Source organism: Engystomops pustulosus, chromosome 6 (genome assembly GCF_040894005.1).
Source record: "Engystomops pustulosus chromosome 6, aEngPut4.maternal, whole genome shotgun sequence".
NCBI lineage: Eukaryota > Metazoa > Chordata > Amphibia > Anura > Leptodactylidae > Engystomops > Engystomops pustulosus.
In genome coordinates, this window is record NC_092416.1 from 105,746,353 (window position 1) to 105,772,185 (window position 25,833).

Below are 25,833 nucleotides of genomic sequence, written 5' to 3' on the forward strand. Positions count from 1 at the left end.
GGGGTTCCTCTGAGGCATCAGGGTATCCATTCAGGTAGAGAAGATCCATAAGTGGGGTCATATAAATTGCGAAGAACACACCAGCTAGCTAAGAAAAAATGCAAAGAAGGAATAGAAGGAAATTAAAAAGTTAAAACCAACATATTAAAAAAAGAGACAGTGTATACATCAGCTCCAATTTCAAAGCACCTGGATACAAAAGCAATTCAAAGGAAAGATACAAAACTTACATTTTCATTTAACCCATTGGGAACAACAGTATTCAGTCTGAAAATCCATCTGGCCTCTTTCTGTGCCAGAATGCGTCTCCAATTACCACCCCAATTGTCAATCAAAACCCTGTCGATGCCCCTTACCTTAAGAAGTAAGCCGTCACAATTATGATGTAATTTGAAGTGTCTTGGAAGGGGTTTTAGATTCTTGTCAGCCTCCTCGTTCTTGGTGGCTTCTATCCCCAGGACGTGCTGTCTGATTCTTCTCCGTAGCTCCCTGGAGGTAAGACCCACATAGGACAAGCCACAGGGGCACGTCGCCAGATAGATGACACCTACAGTGGTACAGTTGATGGAATGAGTAATGGTAAACTCCCTGTGGTGGGGGGCATCCCAGAATGTGTTGGTCGTCTCCATATTGGGGCATGCAACGCATGATCCGCATAATTTTGAGCCCCATTTAGGACCCCTTGAACCAAAAATTCTGTTGACCGATTGACCTTTATGGTAACTTCTAACTAAACAATCTTTAAGGTTTTTCGATCTTCGTTAGGTAATGGATGGGTATGTTGGAAGGTATTGTTCCAATGTATGGTCAATACGTAACAGTGACCAATGTTTGGCCAAGATTGATCGAACAGCTTCACTTTGGGAATCATATGTGGTGATAAATCTCACTAGATCTCCCTTCCCTGCCTTTTTCCTTTTCTGAGTTAGGAGGTCCGTTCTCTTCGTTCGTTTGGCACGTTGGTACCCTTGCTCAATAGTTCTTGTCGGGTACCCCCTTTCTCGAAAACGTACATTCGTATCTGTTGCTTGTCTTTCAAAATTTGATTCTCCGAATCCTTAAGAACTGTCCAGTCGGTATACTTCTGATTAGCTTTGGAGGGTGTGACGATGATGCGTGTAACAGCGAATTAGTGGAGGTGTCCTTCCTGTATGCATCACTCACAATTAACCCATTCTCGTCAATGTTAAATAGTACATCTAGGAACTCGATGTTCTTCGTTCCCATCCTGTAAGTGAGTTTGATGTTGAGAGGATTAGTGTTTAAATCAGCCATAAACTCATGCAACTCATCTTCAGTGCCCTGCCATATCATGATCACATCATCTATATAGCGAGACCACATTTGAACTTTCTCTATATGGCGTTTGGGGTTCGCAAGGAAGATATCCCTCTCCCACAGCCCCAGGAACAGATTAGCGTATGAGGGCGCACATGCGGCCCCCATCGCTGTTCCCTGGATTGTAAGACAACTCATTAACCACCATTCTTTTGGGTATATAAGAAGATGCAAGTTTCTATAAAGGGAGTTCTTATTCTGAGAGCAATATGTGTTCTTGTTTACTTACTAGCTCAAGCTGATTATCATCCTGAATTTGGATCCTCTTCAATATACTAACTTGTCCACCTTGAGGACAGACCTAACAATACCTATATGTATTCTGCTCAAAAATAGTTGATGGCTGGTTATATTTCTTGGCTGGCTGCTTATCATTGCTATATCTCTCAATTTCTGGTTATCTGATCATGAATATCCCTTTGAACTCCAATTTTGTGAACTTCTCTTGAGATGATTTAGGAGAAAAAAACCTAATAGTAATGCTGGGTTGTTTATTGAATATAAGCCGAGGAATATAAGTGTGATGTCGATATCAATGAATTCTAATACCAATATATACAAGAGGTATTTGTATATGTTTATAACAAAAGAAGAAGAGGAACTTGTATAGGTGCATAAAACAATATATTATAGATGGGAAGTCCCCCAAACTCTTCATCCAATTTATCTCCCTCTAGAATCATTGTATATTTCAACTACTACTATTGTTTTGTCCATTTCTCTAGCGCTACAGGGACTCCTAAGCATCAGTCTCCTGCAGATCAGTTTTCACCCCAGCCTTCCAGCACAAGAGGTCAGCTGATTATCATTAGTAATATCCCTTCACTGAAAGGGAAGCCGTGCATTACGCATTACGCAGCCGTGCACCCCTTCCTGTCCGGCAGTCGCAAGAAAAAAGAAGGCCTTAGGTGAGAACAGAATTTTTTATTTTTTTAAATAGCTGTAAAAAGATTGTGGCGGCCAGGGGCCCTAATATATGAAATAATGAATTATGGGGGCAGCATAGAAAATAATTAATGGTGGGGGAAAGCATATTAATGGTGGGGGCAGCATATGAAATAATTAATTATGAGGGGCAGCGTAGGAAATAATTAGTAGTGAGGGGTAGCATATGAAATAATTAATTATGAGGGGCAGCATTTGTAATAATTCATTATGAGGGGAAGAATAGGAAAAAATTAATGGTGGGGGGGGCATATGAAATAATTCATTATGAGGGACAGTCTAGTTATTAATTGGGGGCAGCATATTCAATAATTAATTGAGAAGGGTCCCAGTATACTTAATAATTAATTGACCCAATTAATTAATTAAGCCAATATATAAAATAGTTCACAATGGTGGGGCAGTATAATAAATAATTGAGGGGGCCCAGTATATTAAGGGTGCGGCCAAATGTACCGCTAGCGCTGCTTTTTCAAGTGCTAGTGCAGGGGGCCATGCCTTGGGCCTAACACATTTGCGTTTGCAGTGGGCAATCTCATGAGTTTTACTGGAAATGCTTATGAGATCAGGTCACAGCATGGCCCCTGCGCTAACAGTACATGTAACCATACCCTAAATTTATATGTGGAACGGTATATTAAATAATTAAGGGAGCCAGTATATAAAATTTATTGGGGCCCAGTATATTAACCTCTTAACGCTCCACACCGTACTATTACGGCATAGAGCACAGAAGAGGGCACAGAGTGAGCTCTTGTCATACAGACGTGGGTTTTGGTGTATATGACAGCAAACACCCTCTGCTAACAACCGCAATCTGTACAATCATGCAGGTGTTAACCCTTTGACCACAACTGGTGAAGCTGCCGGTGGTAGTCAAAAGATAGTGTCACCATCTTTGTTTTGATCATCCCTCCCCTTGACTTCATCAGGGAACAACAATCTGTCGCCATGGCAGCCTGGGGTCTTTACAAGGCCTGAGGCAGTTCCATTCCTGCTGATCTATTACAATGTACGATTTGCACATTTTAATAGATGATATGGCAAATCCCCATATACTGCCATACTGTAGTGTGGCAGTATGTGATAGGATCAATCAGACAATTAAAATCTAAAAAAAAAAAAGTTAAAAAGACACTAAAAGTTCAAATCACCCCCTTTCCCAACAACTGATTTAAAAGTAAGCAAGTAAAATCATAGACATGTAAGGCATCACCACATCCCAAAATGGCAATCAAAATATAATAACCATTATTCCTGGTGTTGAACCCTGTAACAGAACATAACGCCCAAATGTCCGAAACACCACTTTTTCGCTGTTTTGCAACATATAAAAAAATTCAAAGTGATCAAAAGGTCGTACAGTCCTTAATGGTAGCAAATAAAACGGCAGCTTATTCTGCAAAAAATGACACCTCACACCACTCTGTACACCAAAGTATGAAAAAGTTATTAGCATCAGAAGATGACAAAAACAAATTTTTAGTTTACTGGGTGGGGTGGGTCAGTATATTAGATAATTCATTGAGGGGGGCAGTATATTAAATAAATGCTTGAGGGGGTCAGAATCTAAAATTCATGGGGTACCACCGGATATTAGAAAGGGAAATAAATAAGTAAATTACCGTATATACTGGAGAATTAGCTGACTCAAGTATAAGCCGAGGCCCCTAATTTTACCCCAAAAACCTGGAAAAACCTATATTTTTTTTACTCGAGTATAAGCCGAGTTTGGGTTTTCAGCACATTTTTTGTGCTAAAAAACTAGGCTTATACTCCAGTATATATGGTAATTCATTAAAGAGGGCCATATGAAGTCATGGGGGAACGATATATTGTGCAATTAATTGGGGGAACGATATATAATTAGAGGTACCGTATCATTTACTCAGGCACTGTAGTATAGTAATATATTCCAAGGTCGCAATGCATTCTTTGATATCTGAATCAGAGTGATTTTATTATAGAGTATATTGGGGGGGGGGGATTTCTGTTATCCAGGGGACATTATACTGAGTAAGGCTACATTCACACGACCGTAGGGAGGACGTATATACGGCCGATGTATATACGGCCGATATACGTCCTCCATAGACGGCAATGGGCGCACCCTTCCTCAAAACAAGCTGCTTCAGAGGACTTTATTAAAGAAATGATGGTAGCCCTGAGAGACTCTCTACATAAAGATTTAACATATACAGTATAGCTCAGAAACTGAGTAATAATGTAGAGGAATTGGGAGAGAGAGTGGGCCAAGTGGCATCCAAAATGGGAGAATTAACTGTATCTCACAATGATTTAATTGATGCACACTTTGCCCTAGCAGATGATGTTACAGCTATAAAAGAGAAGTTAGCGGACATAGAAGACAGAAGCCCCAGAAATAATGTCAAATTTAGAGGTATCCCAGAAACTATTGCAGCGGCTGATTTAAGAGAATATCTCATCTCTCTAATCAAAGTTCTGCTACCAGATGCACCAGAAGCAGAAATTATAATAGACAGGGCCCACAGGCTCTCAAGACCTAAATCCTTACCTGATGATGTCCCCAGAGACACTATATCTAGAATACACTTTTTCCACATAAAAGAAGCCTTAATGTATATTGCGAGCAAGAAGAAAATGCTTCCTTCACCATATGAGAACATACAACTGTATGCAGACCTGTCCAAAGCGACTCTCCAAGCTAGAAGGGTCTTTGCACCATTAACAGCTTTATTGAGGAATACAGGCATCACATATAGATGGGGATTTCCTACAAAACTCCTGATCTATAAAGATGGGAAAACGTTGGCACTGAGAAAACCAGAAGAAGGGATCAAATTACTGAAATCCTTGGGAATCCAAAACCTCCAAGATCTAAAACCACTTTCTTCCATACAGGAACAAGACTGACAACCAGAAGTCTGAGATACAAATGTTACAGGTGGCCAAAAGACCACCTGCAGGAGAACTTTTCCCCCCATATTACACAGAATGGAATATCCTATCTTTACTGTGTTAGACATTTTGTTAAATTTTACAGTTAACACTTGTTCATTTTAATACTATTGAATCTACATTCTTAATAAGAGTAATTGGCAACACACAACCTAAACCTTTCCCCTTAGACCTTATCTCAGCAACCTGTAGCTACTACCCCAAAATCCTAAAGGTCGCACAGTCTAATCCTTTTACCCCCAGGGCAAACCAGGCTATCCAAGCTCAGTCAAAATGACAACATTTTTATCTCTCAATATCAAGGGCCTCAATTAAATCACATTCTGAAGTAATATGTCTACAAGAGACACATTTTATGCAAAACAAGCAACCGCCGTTTACCCACACACAATTCCCCCACATATACAATGCAAATGCCTGGAAAAAACATGCAGGAGTATGTATAGCCATTAAAGGAAACGTATCCTTTAACCCCTTAAGGACGGAGGGTTTTTCGGCTAATTTCTCGCTCTCCAACTTCAAAAATCCATAACTTTTTCATTTTTACGTATACAGACCTGTGTGAGGGCTTATTTTGTGCGTAACAAATTTTACTTTCCCGTAATGTTATTTATTTTAACATGCCGTGTACTGCGAAGCTGAAAAAAAATTCCAAATGTGGAAAAATTGAAAAAAAACCGCACGTGCGTCACGTTCTTGTGGGCTCAGTTTTTACGACTTTCACTCTTCGCTCCAAATAACATGCCTACTTTATTCTTTGGTTCGGTGCGATCGCGGTGATACCAAATTTATATAGGTTTTATTGTGTTTTAATACATTTTCAAAAATTAAACGAATGTGTACAAAAAAGAAAAAAATTTTTTTGCCATCTTCTGACGCTAATAACTTTTTCATACTTTGGCGCACGGAAATGTGTGAGGGGTCATTTTTTGCGAAATGAGGCGACGTTTTCATTGCTTCCATTTTGAGGTCTGTGCGACATTTTGATCATTTTTTATTTCATTTTTTATGTTATGTAAAAAGGTGTAAAAGTCGCATTTCGGACATTTGGGCGCCATTTCCCGCCTCGGAGGTCACCGCCGGCCGTAACCGTTTTTATATTTTGATAGATCGGGCATTTTGGGACGCGGCGATACCTAATATGTCTGTGATTTTTACTGTTTGTTATGTTTTATATCCGTTCTAGGGAAAGGGGGGTGATTTGAACTTTTAATATTTTATTAATTTTTTTTATTTTTTTTTTTTTTTTTTTTAAACAAATATTTTTATTGAAGCTGTAAGATAATAAAACACTGAACAGCACACATGTTGGTACATCTTAATAACTTACAGCCACAGGATTTTATATACAAAAATACTCGGTTATCAGCTGCCATAGTTACACACCTTCAAAATTTTTGTCATATGATTCAAGATTAATTAACTGTCAAACAACAATCGAACCTTGATAACTTTCTAAAATTTTTTGGAGCATACAGTAGTACAGATATTCCATTTATTTATTTCAAATGTTTATCATCTTTTGGATGATTAGACATAGCCTTATAATACATTGAGGATATCCATTTCCCCCATCTTAAATAATATTTCTTACTTAACCCTTCATTGAATGCAGCTGCTCTCTCCAGTGTGCAATTATCATTTATTCTGCTTGTGAGTTCCATAAATTCTGGGATTTTTGTTGATTTCCATAGTTTTGCTATGAGATTAATTGCAGTGGAGGTGACGTGAAAGATCACTGTCCTATCCTCTATTTCATATTTTTCTAGTCCAATCCCCAGCAAAGCTAATTCTGGTTTGAGCTTCCCTTGAATTTTCAGTACATTTTGTAATAGTTTAGTCAGCTGTAACCAGAATGTTTCTATTCTCGGGCACTCCCAGAATATATAAGCAATTGTACCTTTCCGCAGTTTACACCTCCAACATTTATTGGAGACTGTCGGGTACATTAGAGCTAATCTATTCGGGGTAAAGTACCAGCGATAAAGCATTTTTCGCCTAGTTTCTAAATGGAGAGTGCATTTGGATAGTGACCTTATAGTTCTAAAAGAGTTTTCCCAATCATTCATATCAATAGATAGGTTCAAATCTTTCTCCCAATGAGAGATACATGTCATGGGGTCTCTAGTTTTCCTTTCTTCTAGCGCTTTGTATGCTATGGAGATACCTTTCTTAAGTTTACATGGGTTTAGGAAGGATAGTTCAATAGCCGACTTAGGTGTCGTGCATTGTTTAGGTACAGAGAGAATAAAATGTCGGATTCTGAGGTATTTATAGAAATCTCTGTTTGGGATATCATATTTATGTTTGATTTCCTCAAATGAATGTAGATGGGTTTTGTCCCAAATATTCGATATTCTTTTTATTCCCTTTTCAATCCAGTTTTTAATTTCTAGATCTGGAATAAAATATGTTAAGAGTGCGCATGGTAAGTCCCATATATGTAAAGAAAATAAATTTGTATCAATCGCCTGACTTTTCCAGATTTTTGTGCTAGCCACCACTGTTTTAAGAGATATCTCCTTTATTGGGATTTGGAGAGCTAAAGCCCATAATTGCACACATATAGGGGCGTTTGACGATACATCATTTTCAATCTGTACCCAATGCTTATTAGTATCGAATGACAAGCATTGTCTAGACTGTTCAAGTATCGCAGCTCTATAATAGTTATTTATGTTAGGAAGACCCAAGCCACCTTTATGATCTGGTAAATAGAGGATTCTTGCTGCGATTCTCTGATGTTTGTTCAACCAAATATATCTGTTTACCCTTGTTTGCATTTTCTTAAGAAACTTATGAGATACTGATATTGGCACATTCCGAAATATGTACATCATTTTCGGCAGGACCATCATTTTAAAAGCAGCTATTCTTCCTATCCATGCGATATTTACTTTTGCGAATAGTCCAAGATCTGCATCCAATTGATCCAATAAAGGGACATAGTTTGCTTGAAACATTTTAGATGAGGGGAATGTTAATTTTATACCTAAATAAGGGATAGAGCCATCTGCCCATATAAAGGGGTACGTGTTTTTTAAATAATCTGAAATCATTTTTGGTAGATAAATATCTAATATGAGAGATTTACTAGCATTCAATTTGTAATATGATATGTTACTAAATTGGTGGAGAATTATGGATACCGCAGCCAAAGACTTCGCGGGTTTAGTTAATGCGATTATGACATCATCGGCAAACAGTCCGATTTTGTGTATTACCTTCCCCACTTTTATTCCTGAAACTGCCTTAGATGTTCTAATTGCTGCTGCTAACGGTTCCATCATCATTGTGAATATCAGCGGAGACAGGGGACAGCCTTGTCTTGTGCCGTTCGTAATATTGAATGGTTTAGAAAAATAACCTGATGTCATAACATATGCTGATGGATCTGAGTACAAAGCCATTATACTTGTGATCGCGGTTTCTGAGAAGCCAAAAAGTTTTAAAACTTCTCTTAGGTACATCCAATTTACCCTATCGAACGCCTTCTCTGCATCCAAAGATAAGAGCAGAGAAGGCGTCCGAGACCTCTCCACATATTCAATGAGGTCTATAAATCTTCTTGTTCCATCTGATGTTACTCTACCTTTAACAAAACCCACTTGATCATGATGTATAAGATCTGGAAGGATGTTAGATAATCTGCCTGCTAGAATTTTTGCATATAACTTTAAATCTGTATTTAACAGGGATATAGGCCTAAAGTTCCCTGGTAGTGTTGAAGGTTTTCCTGGTTTTGGGAGAGTTATTATTGTTGCCCTTAACATATCCCGTGGTATTTGGCCTGATATTTGTATATGGTTAAATACTTTTAATAAGTGTGGCATAAGAATGCTTGTATATTTTTTATAATAGTCATTTATTAGACCGTCCGGCCCTGGAGCTTTATAGTGTTTTAGTGACATAATGGCTTCATATAGTTCCTTGGATGTGAATGGGGAAGATATATCTTCTACCTGTGTTAAGGTGAGCTTAGGGACCTTAGTATTTTTTAAAAATTCTTTAATACTTTCTATAGTGGGTTGAGGAGTGTTAGTATCTTTCTCTAAGTTATACAATGATTTATAGTAATTAGCTAATTCCTCCACTGTGCCTTGGGGGTCTAGAATTTTTTCGTTTTTTGAGTTTAATAAAAAGGGTATTCTGCTTTGTGCATTTCTTTTTTTGAGTTGTTTAGCTAACAAACTGCTAGCTCTGTTCCCCAAAGAGTAGTATTTGGATTTAAGTTTGCATAAAGCTTGTTCATATTTATATAAATCCATTTGATGTAATTGGTTCTGTAAATCCTTGATCATATTTGTCCTATATGGACATTGTCGAGTTTTATTTAATGCCTCTAATAGGGTCAGCGCCGATGCCACATGAGTTCTCGTTTCCTGTCTCTTTTTAATTTCTGCAGCCTCTATACTGATATAATGGCCTTGTATGAAGCTTTTATGCGCACACCATTGAGACGTTATTGGGACCTCAGGAGAGTTATTCGTTGAAAAGAATTCCGTTAGAGCATCTTGTGTCTGTTTTTGAAACTTATCTAGGTGAAGATAATATGGTTTAAGACGCCATAAAGATGATTTTGGTTTGTCATATTTTTCTGCTAATGTCATGTGAATAGGAGCATGATCAGACCAACTTATTATGTCAATTTTTGTTTCTTTGACCCTATTATATAATGCGTGATCTGCCAAAAATAAGTCGATCCTTGTGTAAACTCTGTGAGGGTGTGAATAAAAAGAGTAATCCCTCTCTGTAGGGTGTTGAGTCCTCCATACATCTAGCAGATTTTCATTTTGTGTCAAGTTATACAGCTCTGATGGAGTGTCTTTTTTGTTATGTGTGGTTGTGTCTATGGAGGGCCACATGGTGGAGTTGAAATCTCCCGTGATTAGCACTGCACCTTGCTTGCATGAGTTAACCACTGCAAAGAATTTTTTATAAAATTTTACCTGTCGAGTGTTAGGGGCATAAATAGATGCTAAAGTGTATATGATATTATTTACTAAACACACTAAAATAACATACCTCCCTTGGTCGTCAATTGTAGATTTTATGATCTGAAATGCAACAGTGTTTTTAATAGCTATACAGACTCCCCTTTTTTTTCCTATAGCTGGAGCCATAAATATATGCGGATAGTTATTATGCTTTAATCTGTCCATATCCTCTTCATTCAAGTGTGTTTCTTGGACACATAATATATCAGCCCTAGCGTCTTTAGCTTCCTTCCAGAGCCTTGATCGTTTATATGGGCTATTTAAACCTTTAGCATTTATAGATGTTATTTTAATTACCATTTTTCCAAATATATGTATGCTTCTACCTCTGTTACATCCTTTTTTCCTTTTGTCCCATACTCAAAGTATCTTAATTTCTCTATATCTATATCTAATGCTCCAAGAACTACATTAAAAACATAACATAACAATAATAACGTAACAACTGTGACTATGCATGTCACACAATTTGTAGGTTTCCCATTTAGGGAAAGTCTGGGGTAAAAAAACATAACTACAACCACCCACTCAGTTCATTGCCGAGTCCTACCCACCCTACATTCTTCTTCGGCTAACTGAGATCCATAGGGTAAATCAAAGACGTTCAGGTACGAAGTCTATCCACAGTCATCTTTTAGTTACCTTTACCCACTCTTGTTCTATACACGTCGTTCCATTCTCCCTCCTTTGGAATAATTGTGCTTCAGAGTCCTCTGGGATTAACTTCCATTCTTGGAGGAGTTGAAGAAGCTTAGTTGGAGATGACGCCACTACCTTTCTTCCATCTTTAAATACTATGATTTTAACCGGGAAGCCCCATCTATACGGAATATTGTGATCACGAAGAACTTTTGCTGCTTCCTGAAATTCGCGCCTTTTTGCCAGGGTTGCTGCTGAAAGATCCGTATATAATGATATTTTTTGAAATCTTTCCGGTAAGTCCTTAGCGTGTCTCGCGGCATTCATAACTTGTTCTTTAAAATGGTAGAAATGAAGACGTGCTATTACATCCCTTGGTATTTCTTTGGGAAGTGACTTTGCTTTGGGGAGCCTGTGCACTCTGTCAATTAGAAGATCCCGTTGTGGTGCATCAGGGATCAAAGCTACAAAGAAGTCAGTTAAGAATTCTGAGAGTTTTTCTGCTTCTATGTCTTCAGGGATCCCTCGGAATCTAATATTATTTCTGCGTGTGCGATCCTCCATATCTGCGAGTTTAAGTCTCAGCTCCTTCACCTCTTCTTCTAGGTTGTTGCTGGCATCTACAAGATCATTATGTGCCTCAGTTATTTCCGCCATTTTGTCTTCAATATGTGCTGTGCGGTCTCCCAAAGCCTTGCATTCTGCTTTAAAAGCATATACCGCAGAGTGAATTTCTTTTTGTAGTGAGGAGTGTAACTCTCCTAGTAAAGCTTTCAACAGCTCTTCTGTGACAGGTTTATACATCCCCACATTATCTGTGCTCATGGTCGGTGTAGTCTGCTGTGATTGACACACTCGGAGCATAGCTGCCTGAAATGAAGAGCCCGTTCCCGGGCTTTGCAATCCTTCCTCTCCTCTCCTTATTCTCCCCGTTAAAGATGTTTCAGGGGTACCTGTATATGTCGGAGATCCTCTCTCTGATCCCATGGAAGAGGCCGGTGGACTTTCCTCTTCTGGCGCATTAGCCGTTCTCTTCGCGGCGCGTCCGCCATCTTGTGATCTTGCTGACGGGAAGAATTCTGTAAGTTTCTTCGGGCCCGGTTTCTTTCTCAACCTTCCCATAATGTGCTATAGGTAGCAATACCTTTAGGGAACGTCTCTGAGTCCCTATATCCTCTCTAGAATGCCTCGTAGAGCCGCTTTAGTGGGTCTGGACGCACGGAGCTAGGTAGTGTGCTTCCTACTCCATGCACTGCCGGCCACGCCCCCTAATTTTTTTTATTTTTTAAACTTTTTTTTTTTTTTTCTTTTTTTTTTCACTATTTTTTAGACCATCTAGGGTACATTAACCCTAGATGGTCAGATCGCTCCTACCATATACTGCAATACTACAGTATTGCAATATATGGCGTTTTTGCAGGTCTTACATTACAATGAGCCACTGGCTCATTGTAACGAACCTGCATAAACCATGTAGCCTCGTGTCAAAAGAAGACCCGAGGCTACCATGGTAACCGATCGCCGCCCCCCGATGACGTTCGGGGGCGTGGCGATCGAAAAAAAGATGGCGGCGCCCGCGCGCCGCCGTCTTTTAAACGCCGCCCGCGACTTTGCGGGCGCCGTTTAGAGGGTTAATAGCCGCGATCGGTGCTAGCACCGACCGCGGTTATTAGCGGTGGGGGTTTTGTGCATAATGCAAAAACCCCCACCTCTGTATGAAGAGGACTCAGCCCGTGAGCCCTCTTCATACATCCCTTATACCTCTGCGCCGTAGAGCTACGGCGCAGAGCGTTAAGGGGTTAAAGAAATAGAAGTCCATTTACACCCTAAAGGAAGATACATAATTTTAATATGTGAATTTTAAAATGTCTTGCTTACATTGGTAAACCTTTATGCCCCCAATACGTCTCAGCTAAGATTTCTAAAGAAGATATTAAGGAAAGTTAGAAATGTCCAGAAAGGGCGCTTAGTTATTTGTGGGGATTTTAACATCCTACCAGACAACACACTTGATTCCACCTCCTATAGGAAAAGGCATACCCCATCTATAAGGGTGTGGCTACAAAAAGAACATCTCTTTGACACCTTTAGATGCTTAAACGCATCTTCAAGAGAATTTATCTACTACTCACCCAGACATAGGACCTTCTCTAGGATTGATTTATTTCTAGTTAACAGATCAACACTAACAATCACAAATTCCACCACAATTGGCACAGCATCTTGGTCAGGCCATGCCCCAGTTTTTCTGGAACTACATTTACATCCTAGATCATTTAAATCTGGGCAATGGAGAAACAACACTTTTTTAATGAGTCTCATCTCACATCTCAAAATCATTGAAGAAGCTCTGATAGAGGGATTCACATTAAATAACACACCAGACATAGATCCATGGGAGTATATTTATCAGGGCCTCTGTGCAATGCCAGTGGCACAGAGCCCTTGAAATAATTGCAAATGCTAGCTTATTGCTAGCACTTGCGATTAATTGCCCTGATCCGCCACCTTCACGCCGGTAGGGCGTGAAGGGGGGTGGGCGCGGGTTAACATAGGGTATGTTAACTTTACTTTGTTGTTTTTTTACTTTTCTGGTCATTAGGAGGTAGAAGGAGTAGTTTGTAATAATTTTTCAGTTGTTGCTATGTCTCAAGGGTATTTTTTAATTTTGCATATTTTTGTTTGTTATAGCGAATTTCCAATTGTCTAAGAAGGCATCTAATAAAAATTTTATGTGCGTCCCATAGTGTCCCCATAGCGCCAGCGTATGATAGCCCCGCCGCTGCATGTTCGCAGCTGGATACATCAAGAGGCTTCCGGGGCAGCCGGCCGCGCAGCGTTTATCCTACGTGCACAAAACTGCACTGCACAAAACTGGCCTAACAGGGAAGAGTATCGCAGCTAGAAAGATTGCACCTCAGTCATCAATCTATTGCATCAAGGAATTCAAGGAGAGAGGTTCCATTGTTGCCAAAAAGGCTCCAGGGCGCCCAAGAAGGACCAGCAAGCACCAGGACCATCTCTTAAAAGTGTTTCAGCTTCGGGATCGGGCTACCAGCAGTGCAGAGCTTGATCAGGAGGTGTAAGTGCATCTGCAAGCACTGTAAGGCAGAGACTCTTGGAGGAAGGCCTGGTGTCAAGGAGGGCAGCAAAGAAGCCACTTCTCTCCAGAAAAACATCAGGGACAGACTGATAAGGACTGGGGTAAAGTAATTTTCTCTGATGAATCCCCTTTCCGATTGTTGGAAAATAGCTTGTTCGGAGTAGACAAGTTGAGCGATACCACCAGTCTTGTCTCATGCCAACTGTAAAGCATCCTGCAAATATTCATGTGTGGGGTTGCTTCTCAGCCAAGGGAATCGGCTCTCCCACAGTCTTGCCTAAAAACACATCCATGAATAAAGAGTGGTACCAGAATGTTCTCCAAGAGCAACTTCTCCCAACCGTCCAAGAGCAGTTTGGTGATCAACAATGCCTATTCCAGCATGATGGAGCACCTTGCCATAAAGCAAAGGTGATAACTAGAGATGAGCGAACATACTCGTCCGAGCTTGATGCTCGTTAGTGTTAGGCAGGAGTGATTCTACAAGAACCCAACAGCCCTTCTTAGGGCTACAATAACGTTTTATTTTACTTTTTTTTGGTTTGCCTGTGGCTGGGCTTGCTGGCATTAGTAGTGCAGCTAGTACCATATTGTGAGGAATTTGCAGGGAGACTTGCGACCGTTGTGTTTAGCTCTTAGTGACACACATATCCACCTCAAACACCGAAGTGGGACAATTTATTAGGGGTTTGATTTGAATTAGGCACAGTCTTCTGATTTTTTTTTTTTTTATGTTTATTTCTTTTTAGAACTCAAAGTAATCTGGCAAAGCAGTGTGCTTTCAGTGTAGGCTAGAAAATAGCCATAGGAGAACCCCAACGGCTTACTTAGGCCTACAATAGCGTTATATTTTACTTTTTTTGGTTTGCTTGTGGCTGGGTTTGCTGGCATTAGTAGTGCAGCTAGTACCATATTGTGAGGAATTTGCTGGGAGACTTGCGACCGTTGTGTTTAGCTCCTAGTGACACACATATCCACCTCAAACACCGAAATGGGACAATTTATTAGGGGTTTGATTTGAATTAGGCACAGTCTTCTGATTTGTTTTTTTTTACGTTTATTTCTTTTTGTAACTCAAAGTAATCTGGCAAAGCAGTGTGCTTTCAGTGTAGGCTAGAAAATAGCCATAGGAGAACCCCAACAGCTTACTTAGGCCTACAATAGCGTTATATTTTACCTTTCTTTGTTTGCTTGTGGCTGGGCTTGCTGCCACTAGTAGTGCATCTAGTACCATATTGTGAGGAATTTGCTGGGAGACTTGCGACCGTTGTGTTTAGCTCTTAGTGACACACATATCCACCTCAAACACCGAAGTGGGACAATTTATTAGGGGTTTGATTTGAATTAGGCGCAGTCTTCTGATTAATTTTTTTTTACGTTTATTTCTTTTTATAACTCAAAGTAATCTGGCAAAGCAGTGTGCTTTCAGTGTAGGCTAGAAAATAGCCATAGGAGAACCCCAACGGCTTACTTAGGCCTACAATAGCGTTATATTTTACTTTTTTTGGTTTGCTTGTGGCTGGGCTTGCTGGCATTAGTAGTGCAGCTAGTACCATATTGTGAGGAATTTGCTGGGAGACTTGCGACCGTTGTGTTTAGCTCCTAGTGACACACATATCCACCTCAAACACCAAAGTGGGACAATTTATTAGGGGTTTGATTTGAATTAGGCACAGTCTTCTGATTTGTTTTTTTTTACGTTTATTTCTTTTTATAACTCAAAGTAATCTGGCAAAGCAGTGTGCTTTCAGTGTAGGCTAGAAAATAGCCATAGGAGAACCGCAACGGCTTACTTAGGCCCACAAAAGCGTTATATTTTACTTTTTTTGGTTTGCTTGTGGCTGGGCTTGCTGGCATTAGTAGTGCAGCTAGTACCATATTGTGAGGAATTTGCTGGGAGACTTGCGACCATTGTGTTTAGCTCTTAGTGACACACATATCCACCTCAAACACCGAAGTGGGACAATTTATTAGGGGTTTGATTTGAATTAGGCACAGTCTTCTGATTTATTTTTTTTTACGTTTATTTCTTTTTATAACTCAAAGTAATCTGGCAAAGCAGTGTGCTTTCAGTGTAGGCTAGAAAATAGCCATAGGAGAACCGCAACGGCTTACTTAGGCCCACAAAAGCGTTATATTTTACTTTTTTTGGTTTGCTTGTGGCTGGGCTTGCTGGCATTAGTAGTGCAGCTAGTACCATATTGTGAGGAATTTGCTGGGAGACTTGCGACCATTGTGTTTAGCTCTTAGTGACACACATATCCACCTCAAACACCGAAGTGGGACAATTTATTAGGGGTTTGATTTGAATTAGGCACAGTCTTCTGATTTATTTTTTTTTACGTTTATTTCTTTTTATAACTCAAAGTAATCTGGCAAAGCAGTGTGCTTTCAGTGTAGGCTAGAAAATAGCCATAGGAGAACCCCAACGGCTTACTTAGGCCTACAATAGCGTTATATTTTACTTTTTTTGGTTTGCTTGTGGCTGGGCTTGCTGGCATTAGTAGTGCAGCTAGTACCATATTGTGAGGAATTTGCTGGGAGACTTGCGACCGTTGTATTTAGCTCCTAGTGACACACATATCCACCTCAAACACCGAAGTGGGACAATTTATTAGGGGTTTGATTTGAATTAGGCACAGTCTTCTGATTTGTTTTTTTTTACGTTTATTTCTTTTTATAACTCAAAGTAATCTGGCAAAGCAGTGTGCTTTCAGTGTAGGCTAGAAAAAAGCCATAGGAGAACCGCAACGGCTTACTTAGGCCCATAATAGCGTTATATTTTACTTTTTTTGGTTTGCTTGTGGCTGGGCTTGCTGGCATTAGTAGTGCAGCTAGTACCATATTGTGAGGAATTTGCAGGGAGACTTGTGACCGTTGTGTTTAGCTCTTAGTGACACACATATCCACCTCAAACACCGAAGTGGGACAATTTATTAGGGGTTTGATTTGAATTAGGCACAGTCGTCTGATTTATTTTTTTTTATGTTTATTTCTTTTTATAACTCAAAGTAATCTGGCACAGCACAAAATCCAGTTGTGTGCTGTCAGTGTAGGTTAGAAACTAGCCATAGCAATAGGATAGCATCCTTTTGTTTAAAAAAATAAGAAATAAACACACAAAAAAAAATAATTTAAAGTTAATTTGGAAAATGTTAAACCAGAGGGCTAGGGGTAGAGGACGAGGGCGTGGACGTGGGCGTCCAACTACTGCAGGGGTCAGAGGCCTTGGTCCTGGCCGCAGAGCTACACTCCCTAGGTTCATCATGTCTCAAGTTACTGGGACTCGTGGTAGAGCACTGTTGAGGCCAGAACAGTGCGAAGAGGTGATGTCGTGGATCGTGGACAATGCTTCTAGCCATTTGTCCACCAGTCAGTCTTCCACGCAGTCCACCCATGTCAGCCTCCTTCCCCCCAGTCTGCCCCCCCCAGCAAAATTTGGCATTTGAACCGGCATACTCTGAGGAACTGTTTTCTGGACCCTTCCCACAGTCACAAACCACTTGTCCGGTTGCTGCTGAGCTATTTTCCGATGCCCAGGTTTTCCACCGGTCGCAGTCTGTGGGTGACACGGTTGTCAGACAGTGGTGAAGGCAGTGGTGGGGCAGTGGTGGGGCCAGACGGAGAGGCAGGGCCAGAGCTGGTGCATCAGCGCCAAATTTTTCCCGTAGTCAAGCTCCCGTGGCGAGGGCTAGATTTTCAGAAGTCTGGAGGTTCTTTAAAGAAACATGACCGACGGACTGTGGTGTGCAACCTGTGCCAAACCAGGATCAACAGGGGTTTCACCACTACTAGCTTAACTACCACCAGTATGCACAGGCATATGAATGCTAAACACCCCACTCTATGGCACCTTTCCGGCCGGGCACACCACTGCTCCTTCCCCTGTGTCATCTGCCCTCTGCCCAGGACCCCGGCCCAAACACCTCCCGTGCGAAAACCCCATCTTCGCCTCCACGATCCTCCACAGCTTCCACCAGCGTTCAGCTCTCCATAACCCAGACACTGGAGCGCAAAAGGAAGTATAGTGCAACCCACCCACACGCCCAAGCCCTCAACGTCCACATCTCCAAACTGCTTAGCCTGGAGATGCTGCCCTATAGGCTGGTAGAGACCGAGGCCTTTCGAAACCTCATGGCGGGGGCCGCCCCTCGGTATTCGGTCCCCAGCCACCACTACTTTTCCCGATGTGCCATCCCAGCCCTGCACAAGCACGTGTCAGAGAACATCATCCGTGCCCTGACCAACGCCGTTTCTGTCAAGGTCCACCTGACCACGGACACGTGGACGAGTGCTGCCGAGCAGGGCCACTATATATCGCTGACGGCACATTGGGTTAACTTGGTGGAGGCTGGGACCGAGTCTGACCCTGGGGCTGGTCATATACTGCCGACGCTGAGGATTGCGGGGCCTACCTCAGTCCAGGTCTCAAAGGCCTACTATGCCTCCTCCTCCTCCCACCCCTCCTCCACCTCCTCCTCTAAATTACCATCCGTGGGCATGGCGCCATCAGTCGGTAGCTCTAGGCACAGGAGCAGTGCCATCGCTAAGCGACAGCAGCAACATTAACCATGTTATCCAGAGTTTACCAGCAGCGCAGAGCGATTTTAGACTGCCAGATGTCAACTTCCACCAGAACTGGTAGTCAGGTCAGTCAGCTTCCTCAAGTCTACAATGAGAAGTGGACGTGGATGTCTGATATCTGTCAGGTGCTGAGTAACTTTGAGGAGTCAACACAGATGTTCAGTGGCGATGCCGCCATCATCAGCCTCACCATCCCGCTGCTTGGCCTGTTGAAAAACTCTCTGGTCAGCATGAAGTCGGAAGCTTTGCGCTCCTCACAAGAGACGGGGGAAGAAGATTCCCTTGTTGATAGCCAAAGCAGGATGAGGAGGATGAGGAGGAAGAGGAGGAGAATGTTGGCGAGACACAAGAGGGGACCATTGTTCAGTCCTTCACTGTTCAGCGTGTATGGGCAGAAGAAGAGGAGTTGGAGGAGGAGGAAATGGAAAGTCAGGCCAGTGAGGGGAGTGAATTCTTGCGCGTTGGGACTCTGGTGCATATGGCAGATTTCATTCTAGGCTGCCTATCCCGTGACCCTCGTGTTCAAAGAATTTATTCCAGCACCAATTACTGGGTATTCACTCTCCTGGACCCACGGTACAAGCAAAATCTTTCCACTCTCATCCCTGGAGAGGAAAGGAGTGTGAGAATGCATGAATACCAGCAGGCCCTGGTGCACAAGCTGAAACAGTATTTCCCTTCTGACAGCGCTAGCGGCAGAGGGCATACTTCTGCGGGACAAGTAGCGAGGGAGAGTAGGCGAGCAGGCAGCTTGTCCAGCACTGGCAGGGGTACGCTTTACAAGGCCTTTGCCAGTTTTATGTCACCCCAGCAAGACACTGTCACCTGTCCCCAGTCTCGGCAGAGTAGGGCTGATCTTTACAGAAAGATGGTGAGGGAGTACGTAGCTGACCATACCATCGTCTTAAATGATCACACAGCTCCCTACAACTACTGGGTTTCAAAGCTGGACATGTGGCACGAACTGGCGCCGTACGCCTTGGAGGTTCTTGCCTGCCCTGCCGCTAGTGTGTTGTCCGAGCGGGTTTTCAGTGCAGCTGGTGGCATCATCACCGATAAGCGTCCACGCCTGTCGACTGACAGCGCTGACATGCTGACGCTTATCAAGATGAATAAAGCCTGGATTTCTCTGGATTTTCATTCTCCACCAGGTGAAAGAAGCACAACCTGAATAATGTATGCACTTCTCCTCCTCATTGTCCTCCTTCTCCTCCTCTTTGTACACTAAAGCAGAGGAAACTGGCTATTTTTTTCCAGGGCCAACTGGCTCTAGCTATTGTACTCTATGTATTTAATTTTTCTGGAGGGCCACCTCCCGGTCCTCTGTTTTAAAAATTTTTGGGAGTGCCACATACAGGCACTCAATCTATTTAATTTTTCTGGAGGACCACCTACCTGCTCCTCTGGTTTGAAAACTTTTTTGGACTGCCACATACAGGCACTTAATCTATTTAATTTTGCTGGAGGACCACCTACCTGCTCCTCTGGTTTGAAAACTTTTTTGGACTGCCACATACAGGCACTATCCAAATTAAATTGTCTCCATAGCAGCCTCCACACGTCGTCTTTTTAGCTGCCTCCACACGTTGCCTCCATTGCTACCTCCACACGTCATCGCCATAGCTGCCTCCAAAAGTCGTCCATATAGCTGCCTCCATACATGGTCCCCTTATCAAACGAGCTGTGTCAGGAGGAATTTTGGGTTGTTTTCATGGCTTCCACATCAAACTTGTTAACTTTGTCGCCACCCTGCTGTGTAATCCACAAAATATACTGGCAAACTTTTATAATTTACAAATATTATTTCAGCGCTTCTTGCGCTTATATCTGTTTATATTCCCCTCACCCGCCATAACCCAAACTTATAAGAATACTACTACACTTGATCTTATACAAAACGTTCTTATAGGTTCTTATAGGTGCTGTTTGGGGAGGAGCCGAGAGACAGGGGCTTGGATTGGCGAAAACTCGCCTGGCAGCGGAGCGCCAGCTCCATCCCAAGATCCAACTAAAATAGTTTTAACCCCTTAACGACTTGGCCTTTTTTAGTTTTTTCACTTCCATTGTTCACTCACCAACTTCAAAAATCTATAACTTTTTTATTTTTCCACATAAAGAGCTGTGTTATGGCTTATTTTCTGCGTAACAAATTGCACTTCATAGTGACGGTATTTAATATTCTATGGCGTGTACTGGGAAGCGGGAAAAAATTCCAAATGCAGTGAAAATGGTGAAAAACCACATTTGTGACGTTTTCTTGTGGGCTTGGATTTTACAGCTTTCACTCTGCTTCCCAAATGACATGTCTACTTTATTCTTTGGGTCGGTACGATCACGTGGATACCAAATTTTTATAGGTTTTATAATGTTTTCATACATTTAAAAAAATTAAAACCTCCTGTACAAAATATTTTTTTTTTATTTTGCCATCTTCTGGGGCCAATAACTTTTTCATACTTTAGTGTACGGAGCTGTGGATAGTGTCATTTTTTGTGAATTTTGATGCCGTGTTCATTACTATAATTTTTGGGACTGTGCGACCTTTTGATCACTTTTTATAAATTTTTTTATATTTTTCAAAATGGCAAAAAAATGCCATTTTCGACTTTGGACGCTATTTTCCATTACGGGGTTAAACATAGTGAAAAAACATTATCATATTTTGATAGATCGGGCATTTTCGGACGCGGCGATACCTAATGTGTTTATGATTTTTACTGTTTATTTATTTTTATATCAGTTCTAGGGAAAGGGGGGTGATTTGAATTTTTAGGTTTTTTTATTATAATTTTGTTTTTTTAAACTTTTTTTTATTTTTACTTTTACTATTTTTCAGACTCTCTAGGGTACTCTAACCCTAGGTAGTCTGATCGATCCTATCATATACTGCCATACTACAGTATGGCAGTATATGTAGATTTTACTCCCCATGCATTACAATGTGCAATTAGCACATTGTAATGCATGGGTTAAAACGAAGTAGCCTCGGGTGTTCGGAACACCCGAGGTTACCATGGCGACGGATCGCCGCTCCCCTTGACGTCATCGGGGAGCAGCGATCCACAACAAGATGGCGGCGCCCATGCGGCGCCATCTCTTTGAAGCCGCCGGCAGCATTGCCGGCGGCGATCGCGGAGAAAACACCCGCGATCGGTGCTAGCACCGATCGCGGGTGTTACCGGTAAGCCTTTGCTGCAATATGCAGCAAAGACTTACCGGCTATGGAGAGGGCTCGGCCCGCGAGCCCTCTCCATGCACCGGGACCCGACGCGCGCCATACTAGTACGGTGCGCGTCGGGAAGGGGTTAACTGCAGCACCTTTAATCTACTACTAGTTCACTGTCTCCATACATGGTCCCCTTATCAAACGAGCTGTGTCAGGCAGAATTTTCAGGTGTTTCACCAGATACATAGTGGAACTCGGCCCATCTGTCGCCGCCATACTGGCGACCTGAAGTTGCAATCATAGCAGCGCAATATGGATGCCCCATACTGTCGCTCTTAATCATGGAACCATTTCCGAAAAACAATTAAAAATAGAACCACTATGCTATTCCATTATTCCTAGGTGAAATATTCAAACGACCCTGCATGCTTTGAAAATTATAATTTTTTCAAGGTAAACGCTTCTGGCCCCCAGGCCCATTTTGGGTGGGGAGGAGCCGAGAGACAGGGGCTTGGACAGGCGAAGTCTCGCCTGGCAGCGGACCGCCAGCTCCATCCCAAGATTAGGCAGCCTCAGAGGCATCCATGCATGCTGCCCCTGCTGTTTCCTGTCCATTTCGTCTCCACGATCCTCCACAGCATCCACCAATGTCTCCATGTGCAACTTTCAACTGTCTATACCCCAGACGCTGGAGCACGAGAGGATATGCAGCACATCATCCCCTAATCAAACGAGCTGTGTCAGGCAGAATTTTCAGGTGTTTCACCAGATACATAATGGAACTCGGCCCATCTGTCGCCGCCATGCTGGAGACCTGAAGTTTCAATCATAGAAGCAATATGGATGCCCCAGTAGTCACTCTTAATCATGGAAGTCGTCTCCATGGCTGCTTCCACATGTCGTCCCCTTATCTAACGAGCTGTGTCAGGCGCATTTTTCGGGTGTTTTACCAGATACGTTATGGAACTTGGTCACTATGTCGCCACCATGCTGTGTTATCGACTAAATATACCGTCAACCTGTTGTTCACAGAGGAAATCATTTCAGCGCTTCTTGCTCACCTCCTTTAGTTCCTCTCTGCCACCCATTGGTTTGAAGCCTGAGTCCATTTAGGGTATGTCGCCATGCCACTCTCTAGTCTGCCGCTGCTGCCGCTGCCTCTGCATTCCGTCCCCTATAGTGTCAGGGTCAATTATTGGATGTTTTAGATGCTATCTAGCCTCATTCTGTCACTCTGTCATGGCCATGCTGTTGCCCATAATTTTGGCATAATGGTGCGTTTAAGCAGCCTCAGAGGCATCCATGCATGCTTCCCCTGCTGTTTCCTGTCCATTTCCGTGGTGTTTCCATCATTTTCTGAGGTTTCCAGGTGTTTGGCCAAGCTTCCCTGTGCAGAGCCTTGGTCCCCTTGAAAAATGTTCGAGTCTCCCATTGACTTCAATGGGGTACGTTATTCGAGACGAGCACTCGAGCATCGGGAAAAGTTTGTCTCAAATAACGAGCACCCGAGCATTTTAGTGCTCGCTCATCTCTAGTGATAACTAAATGGCCCAGGGAACAAAACTGAGATTTTGGGTCCATGGCCTGGAAACTCCCCAGATCTTAATCCCATTGAGAACTTGTGGTCAATCATCAAGAGATGGGTGGACAAACAAAAATCAACAAATTGTGACAAAATGCAAGCATTGATTGTGGGACCACAGGATTTGGTCCAGAAGTTGATTGAGAGCTGCCAGGGAGAATTGCAGAGGTCCTGAAGAAGAAGGGTCAACACTGCAAATATTGAGTTGCTACATTAACTCATTCTAACGGTCAATAAAAGCTTTTGTTACTCATAATATGATTGCACTTGTATTTCTGTATGTGATAAAACATCTGACAAACACACATAAAAACCAGAGGGCAACAGATCATGTGAAAATATAATATTTGTGTCATTCTCAAAACTTATGGCCATGGCTGTATATTTATTAAAGAGTGCAATGTACAAATTAAAAGGGGGGACTGCATGTATTCATTATGGGGTACTGTATACATTTTAATTTGAGGGCTATGTGCATTATTTAAGATACTCTTTATATGTATATAGGGAGCGGGAATTGATCCGGGAGCCATGTTTCTATACAAAGCCTGCTTCTAGTACTATATGAATGCTATATGGTGCTGTATTAATCTAATAAACTTTGTTCTGGTGAAGCATATACGTAAATCACTATTACAATAATTCACGACAGGCACAATATTATAATTTGAAAGACACTATACAATTTAATTAAAGGGGGGCACTGTATATGTTAGAATTAAATAGGGGGGAACAATGTCTAAGCTATCTTAGTGGGATGGTGCTGCATACACTATAATCCATACATTCATGCATGTTTATGCATTTACAATACTATGCAATAATAAGCAGTAAAAATGCTTAAATTACTTTGGGAGGGCAATGTTTTTTTAGATTTGCCCTGTGAAATAAAGTACCTAGAAACTACCCTGCAGTGATGAATGTTTGAATGCTAATTCTGGGCTTAATAAAGAAGATAGAGAACAACTAAAATTCGAGCGCACAGCTACTGCAGTTACTGGATATAACAGATAGGGATTTCTCCTGTGTTCTCCTGTCTGGTTCACAAAGAAAATTGCATGTGAGAGTGAAAGTCCATCACTTTCCTGTTACATTTATGGTCAATACTTTACTCTGCCTCTTAGTCATATTGCTATGAATTTGGAGACTTTAATGACATTGCATCAATCAGTTTTAGCTGTAGTAAAGATAAATAGGTTTGCTATGACATCTATATTACTAAGATTTCCTTTTACTTATGTCGACAGGAAAATGTGTCATGTAATTATGAATACTTATTGCCAACATCATTTATTCTATTATGATTTTGTGAAATATACCAAAAATCTTTTACTTTATTTGAAGGCGACTTACATTTAGTTTTGTACAGTATAAAAATTTGTAGGCTTCACACCTTGTAAAATAAATGCTCCTGCAGAGAAGACTTTAAAGACCCAGTGGTGAAAAGAAAGCTGTCACAACTGGCAGCTTTTATACATTTTCACATGGATATAAGATTTGCCAATGAAATACAAAGCAGAAACAGGCCTCAGTAAACATCACTTAAGTTATGTGCATTAGTCCCTTAGTAACAAAGTTCAATTACAAAGTATTAACACTTCATGTGTCCATACCACTCAACTAGAGGTGAGTGAATGTCTCAAAAATTTGATTTAACAATTCCTGATTCATTCCAATTACACAATCACAGATCACATGTTAAAAATGTGTTTCTGTAACATGGAGAGATAGTTCTTTCTGGTGGCAAAACATTTACTGCAGAAGTATGCCATGCACTTGCAACCACTCTCCAAGGTAATCCATACCTAGACCAAGACCTAGGTTTCTTTGTTGCAGTTGTTGCAGTTGAGAAGCCAGTATTGCCTTCATCTTTTGTTATATTCTTGCTCTTGCACCAGCTTATCTCCTGTTTTGACTTGGCCGAGTCTTCTTCTCAGGGAAATTAGTATAAACAAGGCCTCTGAGAAGAAATAGTTAACCTTTTCGGAGAATGTCCTGGTAAAATTCATTATGGCCAATAGCAATGCAGTATTCAATCTCCTTGTCACGCCCCCAATGCAGATTTTTCTGTCTTTGATATATGCAGATGAGGCTAATAAACTGAAGAAGATTTTTACATACGATGTGTCTTGGTTTTTGTTCTCTCCTCCTGGTACCGGGCAGCCAAGAAAAGGGTTCATTTGAAAGTCACCTTACAACATGAAATTTTTTGGGTTATTTTTAGATAAAAATCTCTAACACAGTGAAAGCAGCCGCTTATTTTGGCATCTAACCTTTAACCCCTTAAGGACATAGCCAGTTTGTATGTAAAGGCTCAGCCCTTTTTAAAAAAAAATCTGACTAGTGTCTCTTCCAGTGTTAATAACATATCCCTGTGATTTTGAGACTTTTCTTCTTGTGACACATTGTAGTTTGTCAGTAGTATAACCATAGATCCCAACAGTCCCGGATTTGCCGGGACAGTCCTGATTTTTTTCCCTCTGCCCTGCTTCTGCAGAGGGAAAGATTCTGCCCAGCTGAAAGATTTTCCCGGATATTA